The sequence below is a fragment of the Equus asinus genome, unplaced genomic scaffold (assembly GCF_041296235.1).
Source record: "Equus asinus isolate D_3611 breed Donkey unplaced genomic scaffold, EquAss-T2T_v2 contig_307, whole genome shotgun sequence".
Classification (NCBI taxonomy): domain Eukaryota; kingdom Metazoa; phylum Chordata; class Mammalia; order Perissodactyla; family Equidae; genus Equus; species Equus asinus.
The window spans coordinates 184793-211163 of NW_027224969.1; the positions used below are offsets into that span (position 1 = coordinate 184793).

Genomic DNA, 26371 nt, shown 5'->3' on the forward strand with positions numbered 1-26371 from the left:
CGATGACCTCCAGGGCACGGCTCTGTGCCTCAGATGCAGTGGACTGCTGGAGGTGAAGTGCTTCCGGGTCCATCTAAAGAAGTGAAGGGCACATCAACAAATGGCGTTTTGGAATTCTCACCAGGTCAGAGGGCTCAGGCCAGATTTGAGTTAGTCAACTAACACTTGTGATGTTACTTGCTCCCAAAATGGCATGAAGCAATTCCCACCTGCTACGGAGAACTACAGAAATTATTCATATAGAAATACGTTCAGAAATGTTTAAAAAATAATGTCCTTCATTTATTTAAGGACAATGTGATGAACATCTAATAATGGATTAAACAACATCTAAAGAAACATCTGATATTTTTTCTCGTAAAAAATTAACAGCAACTTAAAAATAATTAAATTGTTTATATTAGCATCAATGCCATTGAAAGCAAAAAACTTCTGAGGAACAAGGAGAACCTTATTCATGACAGCAGTTTTCAATAAATTTAATATGATGAAAATAGTTTTTTTTTTTAAAGATTGGCACCTGAGCTAACAACTGTTGCCGATCTTTTTTTTTTTTCCCCTGCTTTATCTCCCCAAATCCCCCCTGGTACATAGGTGTATATCTTAGTTGCAGGTCCTTCTAGTTGTGGAGTTTGAGACGCCGCCTCAATGTGGCCTGACGAGCAGTGCCATGTCTGCGCCCAGGATCCAAACCAGCGAAACCCTGGGCCACCGCAGCAGAGCACGCAAACTTAACCACTCAGCCACGGGGCCGGCCCCAAAAATAGTTTTTAAAATATCTTCTATATAAATGGTTCTGTACTTCTGAAAGCACTTCAATAAAAATAGAAATTTGGCTAATGATATATTTGGTATGAATTAAGTGCCAATCTTCTCTTCCAGTCTTACCTCTCACTAATTCTATCAACCTTAAGTGTCAATCATTTACTATATCCTAAGCTTTACTGTTTTTAAACTTTGCTAATATACTGGCCCTCCACCTACTTAACCCTTTCTTCACCTTACTCCCTAATATTAACCCACCAATGCAAACCATAGCCACCCTTGAAGGTCCAATTCAAGTGTCATCTCCTTTAAGAAGTTCCCCTCACTCAGACTCTGAATCCTTCCTTTGGATTACAGCTATTTGTACATATTTTATTTTCTTGTAAGGTTCTTGGAGGCAAGTATCATGTCTCATTCATATTTGTATTCCCCACAGGGTCAATCTCCCAACTAGAATACAAGTTCCACCAAACAGAGCCCTTGACTATCATGTTCATCACTGTATTCCCCAGCAACCATAATGCCTGGCACATAGTAGGCATGTTATGAGAATATTTCGAGTGAGTGAATGAATGGATTTTAAAACATAAGCTCCATGAAGGCAGGGATTTGTCTGTTTTATTCATTGCAAAGTGAATATTTGAATATTACCAGGTGAATAAATGATTTTTTTGGAAAGCTTAGCATTCATTATAGACAACAAAAATTCTTCAATCTATATATCTTCACGGAACTCAAATATAAAGTATTTATGTTACCTTTCACCCAACTAATTCAGTGGATGATATATCTTTCTGAAAATAAGACACCTCCCAAAACTGTAAGAGCAAAATTTAAAAGAATCATAAAATGGGTGTTTACATTAAGAGTAGTTTCAGTTTTCTTCTTTGCACTTTTCTGTGTTCTAAATTTTCTGCAATGGAAATATATTATTTTGTAATCAGAAAAAAATAATATTATTTTTAAAGAATGTAATGGATGAGATCATTTGCAAATCTATGGCTGAGGAAATTTTGAGGACACTCAAATCTCATCAGGGTTATTTGGAGTTAATACTTAAAGAGCTGAAACTTAGTCTGCTTAAAAAAAAAAAGAGCTTCTCAGAGGGAAGATGGATGACACCAGCCCTAGGAGAAAAGGGCACTGAAGAACAAGAATTTATTCTGTTTATCTAGCACCATCCTTGGAACTCTGACACCCCTGCTGTGGACTGAATTGTGTCGCAGCAAATTCTAACCTCCAGTGTGATGGTATTTAGAGGTAGGGCCTTTGGGAGGTGACTAGGTTTAGACGAGTCTTGAGGGTGGGGCTCTCATGATGGGATTAGTGTCTTATAAGAAGAGACCAGAGAGGCTGCACACTCTGCCCCAAACCCCTCTATTTCCCCACCATGTGAGGACACAGGGAGAGGAGGCTATCGGCAAGCCAGGAAGAGAGCCCTCATCAGAGCTTAATCGTGCTGGCACCCTCCTGTTGGACTTCAAGTGTCTAGAACTGTGAGAAAGTCAACGTCTGCTGTTTAAGCCCCTCCGTCTATGGTGTTTTGCTGTAGTAGCCCGCGCTGACTGAGACAGATGAAGCAGTCTAAGATCTGAACTCTTAAGTGGCAAGGAGTTTTCTGATACTGGAAGAGGATCTCCTGATTTGGTCAACAAACATTTATTAAATGCCTACTGTGTTCCATGCCCTGTGCAAAGTGCTGAGGATTCAAAGATGACCAAGGCAAGGCTCCCACCCCTAAGGGGCTGATTTAATAGGAGACAAACCTGTAAAAAAAAAAAAAAACTGAAAAAAGGTTCTAAGTCCTCTGACAGAAGTGTGTGTAGGGTACATACAGCCTTCTTTCAGGCACCCAGAGGTTAAAGTAACCCTTTCTATCTGTGGTTGGGGTGGAGTAAATTAGCTTGGTGGGAGTCAACACTCTGTATCAAGTTAACTCTGAGTTCACCAACCAAGTCAAGAGCTGTGACTTAGGATGTGGTGATGAACCTGAGACTTCACACGGTGAGCCCTGCAGAGGCCAGTACTGGACAGAGTCACAGAGATTTAGACAGTGGCCATCCACCGAGGAGAGGGAGGAAAGAGCTTGCTGCCTGCTGTGCAAAATGGAACACGCTATCGGCAGGGGCTTAGTGGGCTCTTCAACTATTTCTTCACACTGAAGTTCCATTTCTGATACTTCTTTGGGGACTTGGATATTTATAATAACATTCTCATTTACTTATACTAACTGTACTTTGTATAAGTTAGTAAGTATTCAAAGCCTGGTACTTAAACTACTGGTGAAGGTGGGAACGAGCGCTAACTGCTGCGCCCTTCGGTCTCACGTGCCCTTTGCTGTCCAGGTCCTCATCGTCCCCCATGTCCCAGCCGAGGCCACCCCCTGGATTAGCTGGGGGCTCCTGCTGCGAGCTCCCTAGCACTCCTGTACTTCTTGCCTCACAGCACTTATCACACCATTCTTCAATCTCTTGTTTAATTGTCTCTCTCTTCTATCAGACTGTCAGATCCTTAAGGACACGAACAATATTAGTCTTAATAATGTGCCTGGGTCACCAAAGCCCTTTAGTAAGTATTTGTTGAATGGATCTAGTTTCAGAGTCTGTGAAAGTGGAGGACCAGACGAGCATTCGGTTTATGGTACCACCAAGGGGCACCTAACCAACGAAGTGCAGTTTGAAACATCTGTCTGAACTTTGGCATGAATTAACCCAGTCCAAACTGACAGCACAAACACTAAGGGAATATATTACCATGGAGTAACTAGTGTCAGGCTGACATAAAAATTAAGCCTGTTAAGGCTTCATATTGTGTTAGCTTAATAAGAATTAAGCTAGTTTTGGACAGGGGTGAAAGTCATGGTGGCAGTGGCTGGAATGGTAGTCTAATGACGAGAGGAGTGGACAGGCTATATGCAGATCAGCTTGGTGGGATCAGAAGATTCTAATTCATTCATTTAATACGTATTTAATATCTCCTTCAAGATTAGCTTCAACTTCAAATTCTAGATTAAAGAGTTTAGATGGGAAGTGATAAGTAATAAACGCTTCAGGTATACAGCATGATAAAAGGTGTAAACTGTATTTAAACATGATTATTCTAGCAACTAGGCAGGAGTTGACCTAGACTAAAGAGAAACTTACGGGTGATACACAAAAGCCAAGATGGTCTGTTGAATAAGTGGGATAAAATATGACCTATGCAGATAAGCCTTTCTTCTAATATCATCTCTGTTGTCATGTCACAACGTCTGAAATTCCTGCCACAGAAGTCAGTTTTTTGGTCAAAGGTACTATCTTTAGAAAGCCCTTGTTAACATGCAAGAACATGCTACTAAGTGATGGTAACACCCAATACAATGGTACCTCTGACTCCCAAATCTGATCTTTCCATCTTCATAGGAATGTGAATGTTTATTGACAGACACTTCTCAGCTTCCTCATAGCTGGGTGTGGTTATCACCAATAGAAGGTAAGAGAAGAGATGTGTCTAACTTCCTCACAACTTTCTTAAAAATAAATTGCTTGCCTTGGACTTTCTTTTTTCCTTCTTCCTGAAGGCTAGAAAGGAGACATGGGAGAGATCTACTTCCAACCTGTGTCCTAAGCTAGGGCGTGGCGGAACATCAAGACAGAAGGACACAAATCGGGGCTGGCCTGGTGACGCAGCGGTTAAGTTCGCACATTCCACTTTGGCGGCCCCAGGGTTCGCTGGTTCGGATCCTGGGTGCGGACATGGCACCACTTGGCAAGCCATGCTGTGGCAGGCGTCCCACATATAAAGTAGAGGAAGATGGGCACAGATGTTAGCTCAGGGCCAGCCTTCCTCAGCAAAAAGAGTAGGATTGGCAGCAGATGTTAGCTAATCTTCCTCCGAAAAAAAAAAGGACACAAATCTCAGTAGACCTCATGAGCAGAGTAACCCTGTCAGCATCGACCAGGCAGCCAGTTTCATGAGAGGTAAATAAATTTCCATTTTCTTTTAAGTACTGTATTTCTTGTTTCTTCATTATAGCAGCTTAACTTACCCTGATTAATATGATATTCTTGAGAGTGGCATAGATTTGAAAATTGGCTCTCTGTCACCTAGAGAACAGGAAGAGCCTGAAGACGTGGGTCACAAGAAACAACTAAGAAAGGGCTAGACCAGGGCACGTCTTAGCGGGAGGCAAACTCAGAGGGGCCACTGAAGTGGGGGACTCTGTGGAGCCAGGCAGGAAGTTGAATGAGGGCTTTTGTCATCCAAATAGGTGCAAGAGGAAGAGCCAATGAAGATACTTTGTGTACATAAAAATTTTGGTGGGGCCAATCAGTTACAATACTTCACAGAAAGGTAGTAAGAGGGGCAGAAATGGAGAAGAGGCAGATTAACAGGGAAAGCGAGGGGAGAAACTGATGAGAGATTACAATGTATTTAAAAAGAAAAGAGGATCCAAAAACAACTCAAGGCATGAGAGGCTAGGTGGCCACGCATCATAAAACTGTGGCGGCAACAGTCACTCAGAGCGAGCTGTTGGCCAGCAGAACGCCACACCGAACTCGGTCTTTCCCCTGTTAATCTGATATCGTGGTAGTACATTAAAGAGTATTTCTCCCCACACAGATTAAGATAATGATGGAGTGTTTGAAGCAAAAAGAAGAAGATAGAGAAATCAGGCTAGAAATGTAGAACATTACCACCTACATGGAAAGGGTAATGGCTGAAAATGCTGTTTAAAGAAATAACCACACTTTAAGTTCTGTTACATTTTAAGCTTAAATATTATATATTTCAATATCTATCTTGATAAAAGCAGCCTCTGGTACAGCTTTCTAATCATATATTTAGCATTCTCTCTTTTCACCTCTAAACTTCTTCAGAGGGCTCTCCTCGAACTTCTCCATCATTATTTTGATGTGCAGCTTTCTGGAGAAGCCTGGGACCCAGCAAACCAATGAGGAGACTTCCAATTGGGGCTGTGATGAGGATGGACAAAAATGCCACTGTCAACACATCCATTCCATATTCTTCTAATTGTTTCTCTCCATGTGACCTTGCTGTGTCCAAGGCCACGGATCCTATTGCAGCCTGTAAAAGTTTAATGGTAAAGTTGGACACAGGCATATAAGACAGGCACATAGAAAAAAGGTGAATTATTTTATCATTTGCAAAAACAAACTGCTTGTTCTTTTGTTCAACTAAGAAAGTTCTTTCTTTCAAAGTGTACTGCAATTGGTTTTGGTATTCTGAAAATTCTCCTGCCCTGGCATGGGGAAGGGATGGTGATTCATATGTACTTAGTTGCAGAAGGCAGGGTTACAAAAATATCAGGCAAATATATTTCAAAACACAAGGTAAATACAGCCTCATGATATAATTGACTATAAGACGATTCTGTATACTAAATTCCTTATGAGTAAAGAAAGTCACTGGTCATCTCACTCTTTTATCTTCAGGAATCTGGAATTAAAAAAGAACAAGATGAAAAAGTGCAGTGAGCCCTGTGGCCGAGTGGTTAAGTTTGCATATTCCACTTCAGCGGCTGAGAGTTTTGCTAGTTTGGGGGTGGACATGGTACCGCTCATCAGGCCATGCTGAGGCGGCGTCCCACATAGCGCAACCAGAGGCACTCACAACTAGAATGCACAACTGTGTACTGAGGGGCTTTGGGGAGAAGAAGAAGAAGAAAAAAGAAGATTGGCAGCAGATGTTAGCTCAGATACCAATCTTTTAAAAAAAGTTTAGTGATACTTACTGGAAGATGGCAAAGTTTTAAATGAAAAAACATAAGAATATGTATTGCTATAGAGCTAAACTAATTGTTAAACATAAAGAAACCTGAAAGTGGTAGGCACTGTCAAAACTTGAAGGTAATCTTATTAGGTATTTGGTGAACTCTTTGCCTTAGGTCTTGGTGAAATGTTTTATTTAAAATTTGTCTACTGGGAAGTATTATGAAAACCTTCATTTTCTTTTAGAGGCAAAATGCCATATTAGTGCACTTGGGAAAATAATATATTAATCAATCTGGTTATTCCCTTATTCCACAAAACACAACAATGTTGTCCTCTAGGACAATGAATCAGAAGAGAGAATGCTGGTGTGGATGAGACACAATGGCAGAGACTACTAATTGCCCACAAATATCTGAATGCCCCTTTTCCCTTCTAAACTAGAACTCCTGAGTGTTAGCTGGTCACATTGCTGTCCAAACCAAGACTTTTTTTCATCCTTCTTTGCAACTAGATGAAGCTATATATCTAAGTTCTGGCCACTGAGAGGTGAGCAGAAGTGATAAATGCTACTTTTGGATTGTTCCCTGAAGAGAAATGGACACTTGCACATCATTCTTTTTCCCCTTCCCCCTGATGAGAAATGGTGAACTGATGGAAGGCACATGCTGAGGACAGTGTCACCCTGCCAGCTCTGGAGTGTCCATGCTGGACTGCTGGTGGGAGAGAAGGAAAAATCTATCTCACTTAGTCCCTGTATGTGAGGGCTCTTTGTTATTTCAGGTTCCTTGTACCATAACTAATTCAACATTTCAAGAATTCTTGGCAAGAACTGCACTCATTACAATGTATATTTCTCTTTCAGTTCTCCGTTGTGTGTGTATGTTTTGAGGTTTGTAGGTATGCTGATTTAAAATATATTGTGATTTAAAATATATTTCTTACAGCAGGTCATGGACCAAAAAGTTTGAAGAACACTAATATGGAAAAAAACATACAAGAAAGTCTTGTTTCTTAGGCAGTGGCAAAAGAAGAAAAAAGAAAATTCCATACAATACTTGCTTCACAGTACATACATTATTCACCACATCCAAGATAATTTCTCCTTATTATAAATTTGCTTTGACAGCAGGAAAGTGCTGTCTTTCAAATTTTAACCTTTAGAAACAAATCTTTCAAACCAAAGCTACTAGAGTAATTATTTTGATAGTTACCTAATAAAGTTACCAGAAGTAGTGTAGAAGCTGGAGACACTGAGGGAGAAACTATTCCACTTATTGTACCATATAAACCTCACAGTATTCTTAGCCATTATGTCCCAGACATCTTTCAAAGTCTGATGAAAAAAAAACTTCTCTGGGATAATGCCCAAACCTATAGCCACACCAAATCTGGCATATAGTTACAGAGCATACACAACCCTCAAAGTTTCCTAAATTAAAAATATCTGATTTTCATCTCATGAAATAGAAATTTACATATTTAAATAATTGCAAAATAATCAAGGATGCAACAGTTAGATCTTGTTTGCTATAATTAGTCTGAAAATATACAATACAATCAGGGCTATTTGCAACAAATGATAATCTATACAGTTCTAATTTAATTAGCAATTATAGGTATTCTACCAAATGCATGGTCAATAATTTCAAGCACCTGTTAGTGCCTTGTTAGAGTGCACAAATTTTGGGTCATGTGATTGAGACAACTGACAGGAAGTACAGCTAGTTTGAAAAATTTAATATTAACTAATAATCTAGGAAATCAATAAAGCATTTTCTGAGTTGTTTCTCAATAAATCTTTCTCCATTATATATAAAGACCGAGGTTGAGCATAACTGATCATCAATCATATTGACAGTGAAGTATTTCCAAACACTAACATGGGCCGCGCTATTTCTGTTTCACTCTCTTCTTAGAAGACATCAAAACGAAAAATCTCTAGGTGATTCAGAGAGCTCTGACTGATGAAAATTCAAACTCTTCCCTCCCTCTACTACTGCTTTCTAGTAACATAGGGATTTATTGGATTTTCAGTTGTACCCTGGAGATCTAAAGAAATTTAAATGAGCCATCATATTAAAGGAATCAGCATACCAAAAATAAAACTTTTAGAGTAGATTAGTAAAAATTCTTTTCATAAATCAAACTTTAGTTACTTTTGTTCACCAAATTTGGACAAGCCCTCTTATTCAAAATTTTAAGGGATCATATTGAAATAGGAGTTAAGATCCATCATTACCTGGACTGTGGCCTTTGGAAGCCATGCAAATGAAATAAATATCTTTTCCTTTATGTTAAAACCAGCAAAACACACCATCAGAAATGTAGTCAAAATTCGTATCAGTACTGCAATACCCAGGGTGGCAACACAAAGGCCTGTAAGAAATACTCAATTTTTAGACATAACGAAATACTGGGGAAGAAATGGAATCTCCTGATTATTGATTCAAAATTCTATCAACAGAAATAATCTAAAAACATTAAAAAATTAAAAAGACAAAAATGATTAGGCATAATTTGTCAAAACATCAATATTAAGGATCAATCAGACCATTTGTTTAAAAGAAGGTATTTGCCCTAAATTAAAGCCAGAAATTAACTAAATATATTTGAATTTCCACAAAGGAGATTTGAATGTTATTTATCTTATGCTTTATAGCAAGAACCACACTTTTTCCCATGTGTTTATTTAACAAGAATTTATTAAACTATAACTACGCATAACAGAATTTGGACTAGGTTCTGATACCCAAACACGCATAACGTACAGACTTTGCCTCCATGAACTCCAAAGTCAGAGGAAGACAGAAACATAAAGAACCAAAAGGTGAGTGCAGTGTAAATATACCGGTAAGAGGGCGCAGAAGAGAAAAAACTTAATATTTTCATCAAAGTGGTTGAGAATTCTTTACAGAGGATAAGACCAGAGGTGATATTCAAAATATTTATCAGCAAGTATGGAGGCAATCAGGCAGTCAGAAGAGAGCTGGCTGGGCACTGACCAGTCAGAATAGACACTGGCTTCTACACCTGTTTCCCCATACTGGTGTGTGCACTGACTGCCCATCACCCTGGCTGATGTGTACAGCTACTTCGTTCAGTCCTTCAGAATCCTTTGCTGATAAAGGTAAGTTCATTCTGATTTGCAAAATAAGAGATTGTGACTAGGGCAAGGCAAGCTACCGGACCTGAGAAAGGCAAAGCTAAGGTGAGTACTAGGTAATAGGGTGGTTTTTGAAAAAGTAACATTTGTTGAGTGCTTGCTCTGTGCTAGGTTCTGTATTAAGCTTTAAATGCATCTCTTTACTTAGTCTTTACAACCTGTGGAGTAATTATTCTCACTTTACAGTTGAAAAAAAATGAAGATCAGAAAGGATAAATAACTTTCTCAAGTTCAAGAGGCTGGTAAAACACCAGACAGACATTGCTTGATGCTCTATTGTGAATCTGCAACATGGTTTCTTTATGAAAAGGTTCTGTGGCTCTTTATTGGAGGGTATTTTTCCCAGCGTGGTAGATTTTCAAAAGTATTTGTTGCCTTAAGTACAAGATACAAAAGGGACGATCCCATTCCCAGGAGGGAGCAGTCTGGGGAGGATGATGAGGAAGCCTTGGACACACTGAGCCTCAAGTTTTGTGGGATTTACAAGTGGTGATGTCCAAGCAGCAACTGGCTATGTTGAATTCGAGATAAAGATTTTGCAATTACATAGTTTATAATCGAAGCCACTGAGTGTAGCTGAGCTCAGAGAAATGATACCCAGCGTGAAGTGTAGAAATCTTTTGAAAGAACTTGGAGGAAGAGCAGCACTTAAGCCATATATAGTGTAAAGGAAGACTCAGAGGGCACTGGAAAATGTAAAAATTCAACGTAAAAAGTGTTGTAAAGAGGTCAATAGCGTCCAATGCTGCTGAGAGATCAAGTCAAGTCAAGACTAACACGTATTTCGTGTATCCAGCAATACGACCGTGGTGAGGGCGGGGCTGGTTGTGGAATGGGGCAGAAGCTGGGCTGAAATGTTCTGAGGGAGGGCATGAGAGTTGAAATGGAAAAGGGGGACACAGTTACCTCTTTAGAAAAGTTTGAAAAGAGGAAGAGAGAGAGAGAGTGGTAGGTGAGGGGGGAAGTGAAATGAAGAAGGGATATATATATATATATGTATATATATTTATTCAAATTTTGACTGTGGTAAAATACACGTAAAATTTACCATCTTAACAATTTTTAAGTGTACAGTTCAGCAGCATTAAGTTAAACACTCACATTTTTGTGCAACCAATCTCCAGAACATTTTCATCTTGCAAAGCTGAAACTCTACACCCATTAAACAGCAAGTCCCCATTTCCCCGCCTAAACCCTGGCAGCCACCGCTCTCCTTTCTGTCCTTATGAATTTGACTCCTCTGGATGCCTCACAGGAGTGGGATCATGCGGGATTTGTCTTTCTGTAACTGGCTTATCTTACCCAGTGTAATGTCCTCAGGTTCATCTATGTTGTCACATGCGTCAGAATAGAAAGATACTATTTTAAGATAGGAGAGATTAAAATCTGTTTCAATTCTGCAGAAGAGAAAGCTGTGACAAGGATATCTGAAGATGTGTCAGAAAAAGGGGAGACTCTGTGTGAGATCTAGAAGGAGGTGGCAGGGATGGGATCCCTAGTATGGACGGAATAATACTGTGATGCAAGAAAAGAAGGAAATAATGAGTACAGGTCTTTCTTGATGTACGATGGGGTTACATCCTGATAAACCAATCATAAGTTGAAAGTCAACTTTAAGTCAAAATATTGTAAGTCAAAAATACACTTTGGGCTGGCCTGGTGGCATAGTGGTTAAGTTCGCACCTGCCGCTTCAGCAGCCCAGGGTTCCCAGGCTTGGATCCCAGGTGTGGACCTAGCACCGCTCTCAAGTCATGCCGTGGCGGTATCCCACATACAAATTAGAAGAAGACTGGCACAGGTGTTAGCTCAGCGACAATCTTCCTCAAGCAAAAAGAGGAAGATTGGCAACAGATGTTAGCTCAGGGCCAATCTTCCTCACCAAAAGAAAGAAAGAAAGAAAGAAAAAGAAAAAAATGCATTTAATACACCTAACCTACCAAATATCATACCTTAGCCTAGCCTACCTTAAATGTACTAGGAACACTTACATTAGCCTACAGTTAGGCAATCATCCAATACAAAGCCTATTTGATAATAAAATGTTCACTATCTTATGTAATTTCTTGAATACTTACTGAAACTGAGAAACAGATAGGGTAGAAGTGTATGGGTCGTTTGCCCTCATGATCCTGTGGTGACTAGAGCTGCAGCTCACTGGCGGCTGCCCAGCATCTCGAGAAAGGATCATATGGCATATCGCTAGCCGGGGAAAAGATCAAAATTCAAAATTCGAAGTATGGTTTCTAATGACTGCATATCACTTTCATACCATGGTAAAGTCAAAAAATCCTAAGTCAAACCATCGTCAGTCGGGGACCATCTGTATACGTGTACAAATTAATTTTTGAGTATGGTACTAAAAGTCAACAGTTTTAATATGATGGCTTTTGAATGTATGAATGAATAAAAGAATGAATGAACAAACATTTCTATCCCATGGATACATATTATAGAACTGCCTAATTATCTTTAAAATTCTGGCCCTTGATCAGGACAAGCCTAGATGAACATTCTTATCGTTGGAAAAAAATTTTAAGGCCTGCATTTTCTTGATAGTAGTTAAGAGCGACACTTTTCTTTACAAGCAACAATATTTAAGGCATAAAATTTACTGTCTTAGATTGACAAACATTCTTTTCTAACCAACTGCTTAAAAGATCAGTATTAACTTTTTATATAATTGTGACAATGGGAACCACCAAATATAAACCTACTACAGATACTACAACTGAATATAAAAAGTTGATTTTAGCAAAAACACTACTTTGAAATTCTCACCCACAGTTTCTGGTCTGAGAGATGCAATAGATACCTCTGCTCCAATCAGTCCAAAGAGAAGGGGCTGGAAGATATCCCAGGCCACTGCAATAATCTTTTCAACCTCTGCCTAAAAGAAACACACATACACATACAGGGATTTTTATTATGTGAAGTTAGAAGATCTAAGAATTTTACTAATTTGAAATCTGAGTCAATTTGACCTGAGATAGGCTTTATCTATGTGGCATCTATAAATAAGAAGGTAGCTAGAATACAGCAAAAAATTGCATAAAGATACTTCTAACAGTTAAGGTATTACATAAGGTGCGTTGGTGTTGGTTTGCAAAAGGATGTTAACTATAAAGAATCTCATCAAGTCATCTCAGGAGGACTTCGACTTCTGAATACATGATGTGTGTGTCCATAATACTTAGTATTACTTTATAGTTAATTTTCACTCAACAATATGATTAAAAGATCTTGTAATATTTATACATATATCTAGAAATGCACCTTATTGCTGCATAATAATGTATGATATGGAAGTACCATAGTTTATTCAACCATTTCTTTATTAATAGACCTTTAAGTTGTTTCCAATTTTATTTTATTATAAAAGAATACTGTTTATGACTATCTCAAATCATGCACAAAAATAAAATTCCGGTATAGTGAAGTGCTGTGCCAGTTATTAACTTACTGCCCCTCGGCTCCAAATCCTCCTTTCAATTGTTGCTCTGCAGAAGATGGAGCCAGGGGCTGGCCCAGTGGCCGAGTAGTTAAGTTCGCGCGCTCTGCTTTGGCGGCCGCGGGTTTCGCCAGTTCGATTTCTGGATGTGGACGTGGCGCTGCTCAACAAGCCATGCTGGGGTGGCATCCCGCATGCCACAACTGGAAGGACCCACAACTAAAAACACACAACTATGTACCGGGGGGCTTGGGAAAAATAAAATCTCAAAAAAAAAAAAAAAAGAAGATGGAGCTGGACCCTTTTAAGTCTTTCCCCTTTGCTAGCTGGACCATATTAAATTTTGCCACTAGAGGGCGCCCAAGAGCTACTCCAAGAGGAAGGCGCTCGTCTGGTTCGGTGGCTCCTCCTAGCAGGATGCTTCCGCACCGGGTCCTGCAGCCCGGGTGGCTTCTCCAGAGCCAGGCTCCTAGGGTGTATGGCGGCCAGCAGCACTCAGCGGTCAGCAGCTGCCCCCAGCCTCCTCCTCGGGTGATTTCATAGCCAACTGCCCTGGGCAACATACCACCCCATACACCTTTAGAGGGTAGATTTCCAGCAACTTCTGCAGGCAGGGTACCATGGTGACTTCTCTGCCATCCAGTGAACCAAGGCTCTAACAAGGCTTGGATTCTCAGCCCTGGGTGCCGAAGTAGGTGGGGTGGGGTGGGGAGGTGGAAGCGGATGCTGCATCTCAGCCCTAGGGGTTTATAGCTGCTATTCCTATATTCTTTAGGGGCCTCTTTACATCTTACAAGACAATCCCTAGTATGGTTAATAATAAGCTTTCCCTATTCCAGTTACTATATGGTTTCTCATTCCTTCTAAGACCCTAATTGATATAAGTACTAACTTTATGACACACAATACAAAAACCCTTGGAAAAGATTGACATAATTGACTAGAATAAAACGAAAATATTTTGTGGCAAAAGAAACCATAAAAAAGGATAGGTGACAAACCAGGGGAAAATATCTGTACCATGTGTAACAGAATAAGGAGCAATATCCAATCAATAAGAAAAAGACATAGAACCTAATCGAAAAATGGGCAAGGCATACACACAAGTAATTTGTACCAGAAGAAACACAAGGGCCAAAAAACATGAGATACTAAAACTCAGTAATCAGAGAAACACAAATTAAAATGATATACCATATATTTTTTTGGGGGGGGAGCCATCATATTGGAAAAAAACACTAAAAAGTTTTAATAATGTCTAGTATTTATAAGACTGTAAGGAAACTAAGCAATTGGTAGGAGAGCAAATTGATAATGCTTTTTTTGTAGGGCAATTTAGCAGTACCCTTAACAGTGTCTAAGAATTTACATTTAACAGATTTTTTCAATCAACTAATAAGAATCTATGTTTTTGAACGACATTTTAACATTTTTTTACCATTTTTACACATCTAAGGATCTATACTTTCATTTACGTACTCAGCAGTTTGACAAAGGAGGATTACCTCGTTTCCCTATTTTCTTAATTTTTGTTATTTCTGGTATGTTTATTAAGGTGAAGATTCTATTTCCTCTTAGTTTATAAATGTTTAAAGACACCGTATATGAGGGGTTGGTTGATTTATTTATATAGTTCTATTCCTATATCATTATAAAGTTATGTTTTCACATCGTAAGGAATCAGATCATGACTGAGGTTCAAATTCTGCCACACACCAACTGCAAGCCACTCGCCTCTCAGCACCTAATTTTCCTCATTTGTAAAATGAGAGGTTTACATTAGATAACGTCCAAGATCCTTTATCACTTAATGACAGTGAATCGTCTGCCAAACTAAGGTCCAGATGCCACCCTTCTACATATCTTTAAATTTTACTTTTTAATTTAGTTTTTAGAGTATATCATAGCTAAAGTTCAGACTTTAGCTGATATCCATAGTTGTAAAGAACAAAAATCAACTCTATTAATTTTAGGTTACTTAGCCTTCTGTTGCCATGACTAATGGCTTAACAGAAGTCCTCGAAAGTATTTCATGTACTGAGAACTCCAATGAAGGCAGAGGCATATTGAGTTTTCTCTATCAAATTGTTTTTATTTCTAAACTTGGACAAAGGCCACAATTTGGTTTTTTTTTTTTTTCTCGCTGAGGAAGATTCGCCCTGAGCCAACATCAGTTGCCAGTCTTCCTCTATTTTGTATGTGAGCTGCTGTCACAGCATGGCCACTGATAGACAAGTGGTGTACATCTGTGCCTGGGAACTGAACCCAGACCACCAAAGCGGAGCATGCTGAACTTAATCACTAGACCACCAGGGCTGGCCCCACGATTTGGTTTTTGATTGTAATACTGTAGACTAATTTAATATCAGACATGGCCCTATATATTGTAAAACTTAAAGATGAGAGAGGAGCCACAATGTACCTTCTTGTGGGTTTTTTTGTAACTTCAAAACTAAAATGAATCTGTTTATAAAGAAAATAGAGGGGCTGGCCCCGTGGTGTGGTAGTTAAGTTTGGCACACTCCACTTTGGTGGCCCAGGTTTGCAGGTTCAGATCCCAGGCGTGGACCTACACCATTCATCAGCCATGCTGTGGTGGTGACCCACATACAAAGTAGAGGAAGACTGGTGCAGATGTTAGCTCAGTGACAATCTTCCCCAAGCAAAAATAAAAAGAAGAAGATTGGCAATGGATATTAGCTCAGGGTGAATCTTCCTCAGGAAAAAAAAAAGAAAGAAAAAGGAGTCATCAAATAGGCTAAGTACAAAAGAAGACATGAGTTCAGAGGAATGAAGACTGTGGTGTCCACTGAAAGTTAAGGCCACTTTACCTATCTGTATGCACCATTAGTAAGAATCTTCAACAATGGAAATCACTTTCCATTATGGACAAAAAGAGAAAGTTAAGAGAAACAGAAGTTTCATCATGAGTTAAATATCTACTTAAGCTGACACTTCTCTTCTTAGAGAGAAGATTTCAAGATTCAGAAGATTGAAAATATATCAAGAAAAACATCCTGTAGCTGTTAAAGTCATCAGAAGAAGCACTGCATTTGAAAACAGATGAAAAATATAGATGAAAAAGGCCTTAAAAAAGTGAGTGCATTTGAATACAATAATGGCAAGATTATAAGGAAAACCAAGCAGGAAAGTATGAGATAATGTCAGAAAACTACAGGCGCAAACAAAATTTTATAAAATATTGTAGCTTGTCAAAGCATAATTCAACAACAATATAGCTACAGCACTGAGTTTACAAGTGTTTTATTTCCATTTTCCCACATAATAGCCACAATAATTCTTTAGTGATTATTATTATTTTTTTCAGTGTACAGTTGAGGAAACTGAGTATTAGAGAAGGTAAGTGACTTGCTTGGGATTACACATCTAGACAGTAGAATCTCTGGGACTGGAATCCCAATTTCCATAGATTAAATTTTATGCTCTTTTTATTACATTGTGCTGCTCAGAGATAGTCATAAAAATTATTAGTGTGTTCTGACTAAGCACTTTGCCTTATATAGATTATTTCACTTAATCCTCCACTCTATGAAGTTGTTGCTATTATCATTCCCCACTTGAGAGATATGGAAATCGAAGACTGAGAAGTCAGATACTTTGTACATGGGCATACAGCTACTCAGGTGTAGGGCTGAGCTTAATCCAGGAAGTCTGAGTGCTCAGACCCTATGCTACACCATGGAACAAGGAGGAAAAGCAGTCCAAAACCTGGACTCATTGATTTGGTGCCTCCAGAAGTAGGGACTTGCCTGAGTACTAAATTAGAAAAGATATGGAGAGTGTCTGCCATATAAGTGATTCAATGAAGGTTTTTTTACCCTGTCTTTAGGAAATCATTTTCATATACTCAAACAGTGTGTTTTCATCCTGGCTCTGCCACTTATTAGCTTGGTGACCTTAGGCACTCTATCTACTATCTCTAGGCCTTGGTATCCTCATTTGTAAAATGGGTCTCATATCTACCTCTCAAGGTTATTGCAAAGAATAAATGAGATAACATAGGTAAGATTTCACTAGGAAAGGAATCTTTAAGAAAAAATAAACTGAGGAAAGGTCATAATAAGAGATTGATAGATCGGACCACGTGAAACTATAAGATATTTGTGTGTTAAAAATGAACAATAAAAAAAGGCACAAAGGGCTAATATCGTATATATAATCAGTACATTCAACTTTAGGAGATAATGGACAAAAAACCTATCAAAGAAAAAGAAAAAATACAAATAGCTAAATATATGAAAAAGCATTCAATTTTATTGTTAAGCAAGGAGGCATAAAACAAAAAAAGATACCACTTTTGACTATCAGTAAGGATAAAAATTAAAAACAATAATATTCTAAGGCAGTGTTTCACAAAGTGTGGTCCCCAGGGAAGCAGCATCAGCATCACCTGGTAACTGATCAGAAGTACACATTCTCAGGCCCCACCGTAGTCTAACTAAATCAGAAATTCGGGAGTGGGGTCCACAAGTCCAATTTAACAAGACTTCCAGGTGGTGCTAAAGTTGGATAAACATTATTCTAAGCTGATGACGATGTAATGATATAGGTACCTCACATATTACTGGTGGAAAAGTAAATGGATACAACTCTAGAAAGCAACCAGTTTGGTAATACGTGTCAAAAACCTAAAAATGTTCATGTTATTTGACCCAAAAAATTTAGCATTAAGAATCTGCCCTAAGGAAACGATATTGGATTTCAGCATAATTTAAAATAGCAGAGACTGGTTTTAAAAAGCTTATGGTGCATCCACGTGTGTGTGTGTGTGTGTGTGTGTGTGTGTAAAGAGACATACATAGGAGATTAACCAGAGGTAAATATGAAAAAAAAAGCTGTCAGTTCTCTCTCCGGGTTTTGGGATTACATTGATCTTCTATGTAATCAGCCAGGCTGCTGGCAATTCAGGCAAAGTTATGGCAAATGCAGAAAAACAGATGATTTGTTTGGTTTATAACGGTCTTTTCTACATGACTCACATCCTCGTTTTCTGAAGAATCGTGTAACCGGAACTGGCCGGGCCCCCTCCCTTGTCTTCTGCGCGAGTGGCTCACGTCCACTTGCGGTGGGCACCCGTCTTCCCCTCGACGTCTGTTGCTAAAACTACTCTTTTATGTTCTATTCCAAATGATATGGTTCCTTTTCACTGTTTATTTTTTATCCTATCATTTATTAATTTACAAACAATCTGAAATTGCAAAGTTTGGAAGTATAATGTTTTTAATACACTTGCTATATGTTATTCGAATAGATGTCGAAACATAAAAACGTGCCCTGCACAATGATGGTATATTCTGGTCACTTTGGAGTCGATAAACCTGAGTTAAATCCCAGTGCCACTTTCTAATTTTGTGACCTTGGACATGTTATTTAAGTCCTTCTGACTTACAGTCTCTATAAAATGTAAATGGTAATATTTTTTCAAAGGTTTTTTTGATGAGAATAAATGAGAATATCCCCTCACTGGCTAGCACAGGGCCATACGGAGTGGCAATAAAAATTGATTAATTCTCTTCCCTCTTTTCACCCATGACAGTATAATATAATGAGTTGGTTGTAATTTTTGAAGACTTTTAAACAAGTGACAACAGAAAGCATTTACCTATAAAATTCAATTTGAAGAAACTTACTACAAGCATATTTGAGAATTTTCCTGTTGAATAAATGAAAGGAAATAAACCAAAATAGTTTACAGAGCTGTTGGCTTTAGGTGGAGAAATTACAAATCATTTTTTCTTTCCTTTTATCTGACTTTTAAAAAATTTTTCAAAGTTCTACAATAAGCATATACCGCTTTCATACTCAGAAATCAAATAAACTTTATTCTAAACAATATTCTCTTTGGTAATTTATTTTTTTAAATGCTAAAAAAGGTTACCATTCAAAAGTGAAGGGACAGTTTGTAAAATGCTAATGTCAGGCAAGCTCCCAGATGCTCGACAAGGGTCACAGTGCACACACAGTGGCATGCCTTCACGGAGTGAAGACTGCGAGCTCTGTCCCGGACAAGGGGGCCAGAGTGCTCCAAGAGCAGTGCGCTGGTCAGCAGCCCAGGCAGGATGGAAGGCACTCAGCAGTGAGCGCTCAGCGAGGAGCCAGGGAGCCGAGATCAGACCCGAGACTGAACAGCAATGTGTGATCACCTGCCTCGGCCTGCAAGGAAAGTGAAGCCACGGAAAAGCAAATTTTGACAAGAGCAAATGTTTACAAGAGATGAGGGATGATAAGAGGACCCAATTTATACTGGGAAGTTTATGTTTTAGCTTTCCTCTTGTCAGATGTTAAGTTACGTGAAATCACAAAGGAGAATTTAATAATACGGGTGCTGCTAAGGAAAAAAAAGTAGACCTGAAATAAGCCTTACAGCCAAGCCTCCCCAGGAGGACGCAGCAGCCCTGGGCCCATGCAGTGCCTGCAGCAGGGCTCTGCAGAGCCTTGCTCCTTGCCTGCAAAGCCCAATCCACTGCGGCCTGCTTTCCTGGGGCCTCAGTCCCTTATCTACACAAGGCTCCAGGCAGCCCCACCAATCCACCCTCCTCTACAGCAAAGGGATGCCCAACTGCACATGTCTTGCCTCCCGAGAGTGAAAGCCTCCAACGGAGTGCCATGTGCCCACAGTGAAGCCCTGCCTCTACAGACCTCTGCAGAGACCGCTCACCTGCAGGGCACTGCACACCCAACCTCAGGACTGATAATCAACATATATTTTTCATGTAGTATTATTTTAAGCTGAATTATTTTCAACAGTTGTCTTTGGTTTTCCCAAATGATATATGTGTATTTAGTTTAGGTCACCCACATCTAATTTCTTCATGAAGCAGAATAGTATATGATCCTCTCAAGTTCAAATCCATAAAAATGTACCTTGAAATTAAATAAATGGCAACCAGCTAATTTCCATAATACACATAAAGGAAATGAATAATTTTAATGATCTTGAAAGTCAGTAAGAAAAACAGACAATCATAAAAAATGGGCACAGGCTTTTGAATAAACTGGCTAGTAAATATATGACAAGATGATTAGCTCCACTTGTAAAGAAATACAAATCAGATCAATAATGAGAAACATTTTTCACCTGTCAGATTAGCAAAATATCTAAAGATTGAAAGTACACAGATCAGAAAAACAGATCCTTTCACAAACTGTTGGTGGGAATATAAATTGGTACTGCTGTTTAAGAGGGCAACTCAAGGGGCTGGCTGCATGGCTGAGTGGTTAAGTTCGTGCACTCTGCTTTGGTGGCCTGGGTTCACCAGTTTGGATCCTGGGCACAGACCTACTACACACCGCTTGTCAGGCCATGTTGTGGCGGCGTCCCACATAGAAGAACTAGAATGACCTACAACTAGGATATACAACTACGTACTGGGGCTTTGGGGAGGAAAAAAAGAGGAAGATTGGCAATAGCTGTTAGCTCAGGGCCAATCTTCCTCACCAAAAAATTTTTAAAAAGCATACGTTAAAAAAAGGGCAAATTGATACTATCAAAAGTATCAATGTGCATACTCTTTCATAGAGAAATCCTATTTCTAGAAATTAATCCTATAGATACACTCAAAGATATGCTATATTTTGTTGATTTTAAGAAACACACTTTTTCATTTCTGAAATTAGGAAGTGATGTCATAGTTTAATTGGCAGCATTCTTTTTCTCTCTTGGTGGCATGTAAAATAATGGTGCTTCTTAGACTTGATAGTGTCTTAGTGGTATATGCAAGGATATTTTATTGATGCACTTTTTGTCTTGGCAGAAAATTAGAAACAATTTAAATGTCTGTTAAATTAAATTTAGGCAGGAAACTGGTTAAATAAAGTACAGTACAGCTATACAATGCAATACTCTGCAACCCTTACAAAGAATAAGGGAGGCATCATGGAAATATGACCATGATACATTTTAAGTAAAAACATCAAGTTATAGATTGGTATGTAACAGGAAAAAAGGAAGTGTATGTGTGCATTTGGGCATACGTTTGTATATGTACAGAAAATAGCTCTTATGATTAATTTTATTAACTTGATATTATGAAAGTATCTGGAAAAAAACTAATCTAATCAGAAAGTAGTCATGAGAAGAAGAACTTAAAATGAAATTCACCTTTTCACTGCTCCATCCCATGCCTGCAAGGAAAGCCATGAGCAACGTACACAGTCCTCCTGACCCAGGGAAACCAAGATACACACTGCTGAACACCGACAGCACAGACAGCCCCAAAACAAGGCACGCCCGCTTCCATACAAGTTTGTCCTTGAGGAGAAAAAACGTGGATTAGCTCAATTATTTCATAGAACTGATTTTTAATTATTGATTTTTCCATATTCAGGACTTAGTAGAAAATAAAAATGTCTGTATCTGTGCACATAAATGCATGACATAACATTTACTTTCTTTTCCTTAACAAAAGTAGAGTTAGCATGTGTACAAACGCAGCTTCCCCGTTCAGGAACCTCAGTGAGCCTCCTCTGAAGTCATTGACGCAGAAGTCCGCAGGGCTGAACGGAGCAGCAGAAAAGAGTGTGTGGGCTTTGGAAGTGGACAAATTAGGGTTAAAATGCAAGCTCTTTCCCACCATTGGCTATGCAGTGGCCATATTACTTAGCCTCTCCAAGCTTTGTTTCCTCCTCCTTGAAAGCAGTTACATCATGGGGTTTTTGTGAAGCTTAAAGATATGATATCTCTATTATTTTTAGGTTCTCTATTTACTCTTTAATGTGATGCTCTCCAGTTCTTCTTTCTAAATCTTTGAATACCAAGAAACTCTAGGTGGCTGTAGACTGAGAGGAGTCTGTGGTGTTGATTTTTAAAATCTAAGCAATGTGCTCCTCTCTTTCGTTACTTGTCCCTGTTCAGCCTTTAAACTTCTTGATTGCTTTAGAAGGCAGCAGGTCCTTAGAAGGGTTCGACTGGAAGCGCACAGGCCCTGGCAGTGGATGAACTGAGTTCATACCCAGCTCTACGGCGTTCTAGCTACGTGACCTTGTTTAAGTCATCTCTCCCTGAGCCTCAGCAGTGAAATGGTCATATTAAAGGTATTCTCTTCATGGGTTATTGTGTGGATTGCACTAGATCAGCGCTTCCCAACAGAACGATCAGTGATGCTGGAAATTTCTATGTCTGTACTGTCTCTGGAAATGTCCTGTGTCTGCTGGAGCTGCATGTAGATAGTCGCTGCCCTGATGAGCACAGCGGGACTTTACTCAACTCACCTGTCATTTTATACACAGTAAGCAACAAAATGTAAGCCATCATTTTTCTTTGTACTTTGTTGCATAATTAGAAAATCCTTGAATTTTCTTTTATGCATTCATAAAATCTTTTACAGACTATTTTACTTGGAGTTTTTTTGCAGCACAATAAAAATTCAAATCAACATACATTCTGATAATGCAAACATTAATTTTCTTAATTAAAGTTTTACTTCAGTTAAGATTTGAATTCCATTCAAAATGCTCTGAAATCTCAAAATAACACCAATTCTTTTAGAAAAGAAAAGATTTTTATATGTTTACCTATCAGAAGAGACTAAAGAGGGTAAAGGAAAACAAACAAGCCTTTGTTTCTCATTAAGAATCACTATGTACAGTAAAGAACTTCAATCTACTTGGTGAGAAAGAGACTATATTTTAATGAAATGTTAAGGTCTATCTATTTGATAGTATTAGAATCTAAGGTATTTTGACACTAAAACCGTGGGCCCAAAGAACCATTTTATATCTTGATTTAGTTGAGTATTATGAATAATAATAAAAATAAAAAATAAATTAATTAAAAAAATAAGACTTGCGGGGCTGGCTGGGTGGCGCAGTGGTTAAGCTCGCACGTTCCACTTCGGCGGCCCATGGTTGGCCAGTTCGGATCCCAGGTGCAACCTATGCACTGCTTGTCCAGCCATGCTGTGGCAGGCGTCCCACATATAAAGTAGAGGAAGATGGGTACGGATGTTAGCTCAGGGCCAGTGTTCCTCAGCAAAAAGAGGAGGATTGGCAGCAGATGTTAGCTCAGGGCTAATCTTTCCTCAAAAAAATGAAAATAAAAATAAGACTTGCATATCCTATTAGTTTGGAATTCATGTTATTTGTTTTACAGTGCAAGCTGAAGTGTACAGAATATAAATAGGAGAAGAAAATCCCAGGACTGCATTAACATCTTCAAGGTTTAGCTGTCTTCCTAAGCCTCACAGACAGCACTGACAGAGCAGCAAGCAGTTTTAAAATGGGGGTCATTTGCTAAATCACGTCCTTCACATGGCTCTGAGGGAGTGTTCCAGAATGTTTTCCCGTGACATTTTAGAGCACGACTTTCCCACAGATGGTTTCCTTTACCTGGTCACTGCTTGGGAAGTACTGAATAAAAAATCCAAGAAGAGCCCCAGCCGCCACACCAATTACTACCTCCAAAATGCCTCTGAGGACATTAAAAACCGTGGAACCTTAGACACACATAAAAAAAATCTTCAGTCAGAACTCTAAATCCATAAATACAAAGACTTTACTTCAATCATCACACAAAGCATCTGATTACACAGAAGGAAAAGTTTACAGATATTTCCTGCTCTCCACAGTCTTAAATATATGTGACTTAAAGTGTCTAATAAAATGGGCCTATCTTATAAGAAAGGTATGCATTATTAGAGATAAACTTCAAAATAGGCATAAACTATGATTTGTGCACTTTTTTGTACATTTACTTCAAAAAACTTTACCTAAAGGGCCTAAGAAAATATGAAAGATAAAATTCATGATTCAGAGCTAATTGGTATGATATGCATAGGCTGGGTGAGTAGACTGATCTAGTTTTCAAACAGCCATTTAATAGCCTGATTTTTTTTTGTGTGAGGAAGGTTGACCCTGACCTAACATCCGTTGCCAATCTTCCTCTTTTTACTTGAGGAAGATTGTCACCGAGCTAACATCTGTGCCAGTCTTCCTCTATTTTATGTGGGACACCGCCACAGCATGGCTTGAAGAGCAGCGCTATGTCCGTGCCTGGGATCTGAACCCACGAATCCTGGGCCACTAAGGCAGAGCACACGAACTTAAACCATTACCCCACAGGGCTGGCCCTACGAGCCTGATTTTAAAATAACAAATGTACACTGATTTTAGTAGGTTTGATATGTATAGAATACAGGAACTTAATTTGAAAATTAAAATCAAGAATCTTTTCTTACTATGATGAGTGTAAAGGACTCATTCCTTCTTGAATGTTTATTCTAAAAGCAAACTGAAAACAAATTATTTTTGAAATTGCTCTTAGAAGAATCTTTATTTCTTACTCAGCTTCTTTGAAATAATAGAGAGGTAAGTAGAACCAATATTTTCCCCCATATCATACAGAACTTAGGAAACTTTAATTAAAAAAACTTTGTGAACACATTGTGCAGAAAATTATATTAAAGTTGCTCAAAGGGGCCGGCCCAGTGGTGCAATGGTTAAGTTCACACATTACGCTTTGGCGGCTAGGGTTTGGCAGTTTGGATCCCGGGTGCAGACATGGCACCACTTGGCAAGCCATGCTGTGGTAGGCGTCCCACATATAAAGTAGAGGAAGATGGGCAAGGATGTTAGCTCAGGGCCAGCCTTCCTCAGCAAAAAAGGGGATTGGCAGCAGATGTTAGCTCAGGGCTAATCTTCCTCAAAAAAAAAAAAAAAGTTGTTCAACACATAAAGCCCTTCTTCACACACTATTCTAAGAAAAAATGTACTAACTAGTTATTGTGGGTTTTTGTCATTGTGGTTTAGAGTACGCAATATGTCACCCCAAATATGCCACTGGGGCATAAGGATTATTCTGAGTTGAAGGCAATTGAGAAGAAGCAGATATAAGAAAAGCTCTCTGCCCTCTCACTATTTGCCCAAAAGCAGGACATACATTCATAAAGGTGTCCCCTCTCCTTTTTACCAGGAAGGACAGAAGTTAATCACTGAGACAACTTGGGACACTTATGGGCCCTTATCAGCCCCAAGACAGCACCAGAGGAATTCACATCACAAACTTTGCTAAAACAAGCCCTTATCTACCGTTAGGTCCCCATATGTTTCTTTTCCCACAATTTGCTGCCTCTAGAAGCTCAAAGCTCCTTTATCTTGTGCTTCTCCACATAATTATTGTTCTTTGCTAAAATGCTGAACAAGCCCAAATTCTGACCGCTCCTTTGACTTACTCATCTTTGAGGTCTTGTGTAAGCACAATGCACACGTTAATAAACTGTTTTTCTCTTGTTAGTCTGTCTCTTGTCAGTCTGATTACAGGGCCCCAGTCAACGAACCTGGTGTGGGAAACGGTTTTTCCTCCCCTACAGTTTCAATTATCTCTTGTATTTAAAAAAATGATTACCTCTGTAGTAGTTTTATTTAGCTAGGACAGCTCTCTATTAGGTAATAGTGTGACTGTCAAAAACATTTATCTGTGATAATAGTATACGTTGCAAGATATTACAGTAAATAATTTACTATAAATGTGTAGAAAGTAACTAACCACTTTCAGTCTCCCGTATAGTAAGATTGTTTAAAAGAAAAAAAGACTTCTTGGGCCCCACCTCTGAAAATTCTGATGCAGTAAGTCTGGCCGGGCCTGGGATCCACATTTTAAAGAGGCTCCAGGTAGCTCCTATCCAGATGGTCTAAGGACTGCATTTAGTAGGGCAGGGCAGAGGGTACAGAGTATTGTCAAGTAGGAAGGTTCTTCAGGCTAGCCCCACCCCCACCCCCACCCCTCAGATTATGAAAACCCCAGCAGCCGCTCCCCACGGCCCTCCCTACCCTGCTCCTGTGTGATTTTAATGCAAACTCTGTTGCTCTAAAGCTGTGGTTTCCATTCCCAAAGATTATGATTTAAGTGGCCTAAGGTAGGGCCCACATATGAGTATTTTTAAAAAGTTCCCAGGTAATTATAGTGTGCAGCTGAGGCTGAGAACTATTGTTTTAAAGGTGTATACCAGGAAGCAGGGAGAATGTACGATTGGACAGGTACAGTAGAGTTAAAATAGAGACAAGGGTGTAGATTCGACCTAATTGGTAATAGAGAATCCTTGCTGGTGCTTGAACAAGAAAGTAAGACTATCAAAACAATGCTTTGAGAAGATTAATTCACCAGTGATACACGGTGGGGACTAGACGTAAGGCAACTTCAGGGTGTGGGAAGAGGTGAAGTACTAGGTAATTGGCATACGTCAAATATAGTCATAAAATGGGAGGATAACCATGGGGCAGAGAGACTGAGAACACAAGACTTTCTAAGGTGTGTTCCCACTAAA

At 39.1% G+C, this 26371-nt stretch overlaps 1 pseudogene; it reads right to left on the reverse strand.

The window, feature by feature from the left end:
- Positions 1-5501: 5501 nt before the first annotated feature.
- LOC139043622 (sodium/hydrogen exchanger 9B2-like) overlaps positions 5502-26371 on the reverse strand; it is a 42094-nt pseudogene continuing 21224 nt past the window's right edge.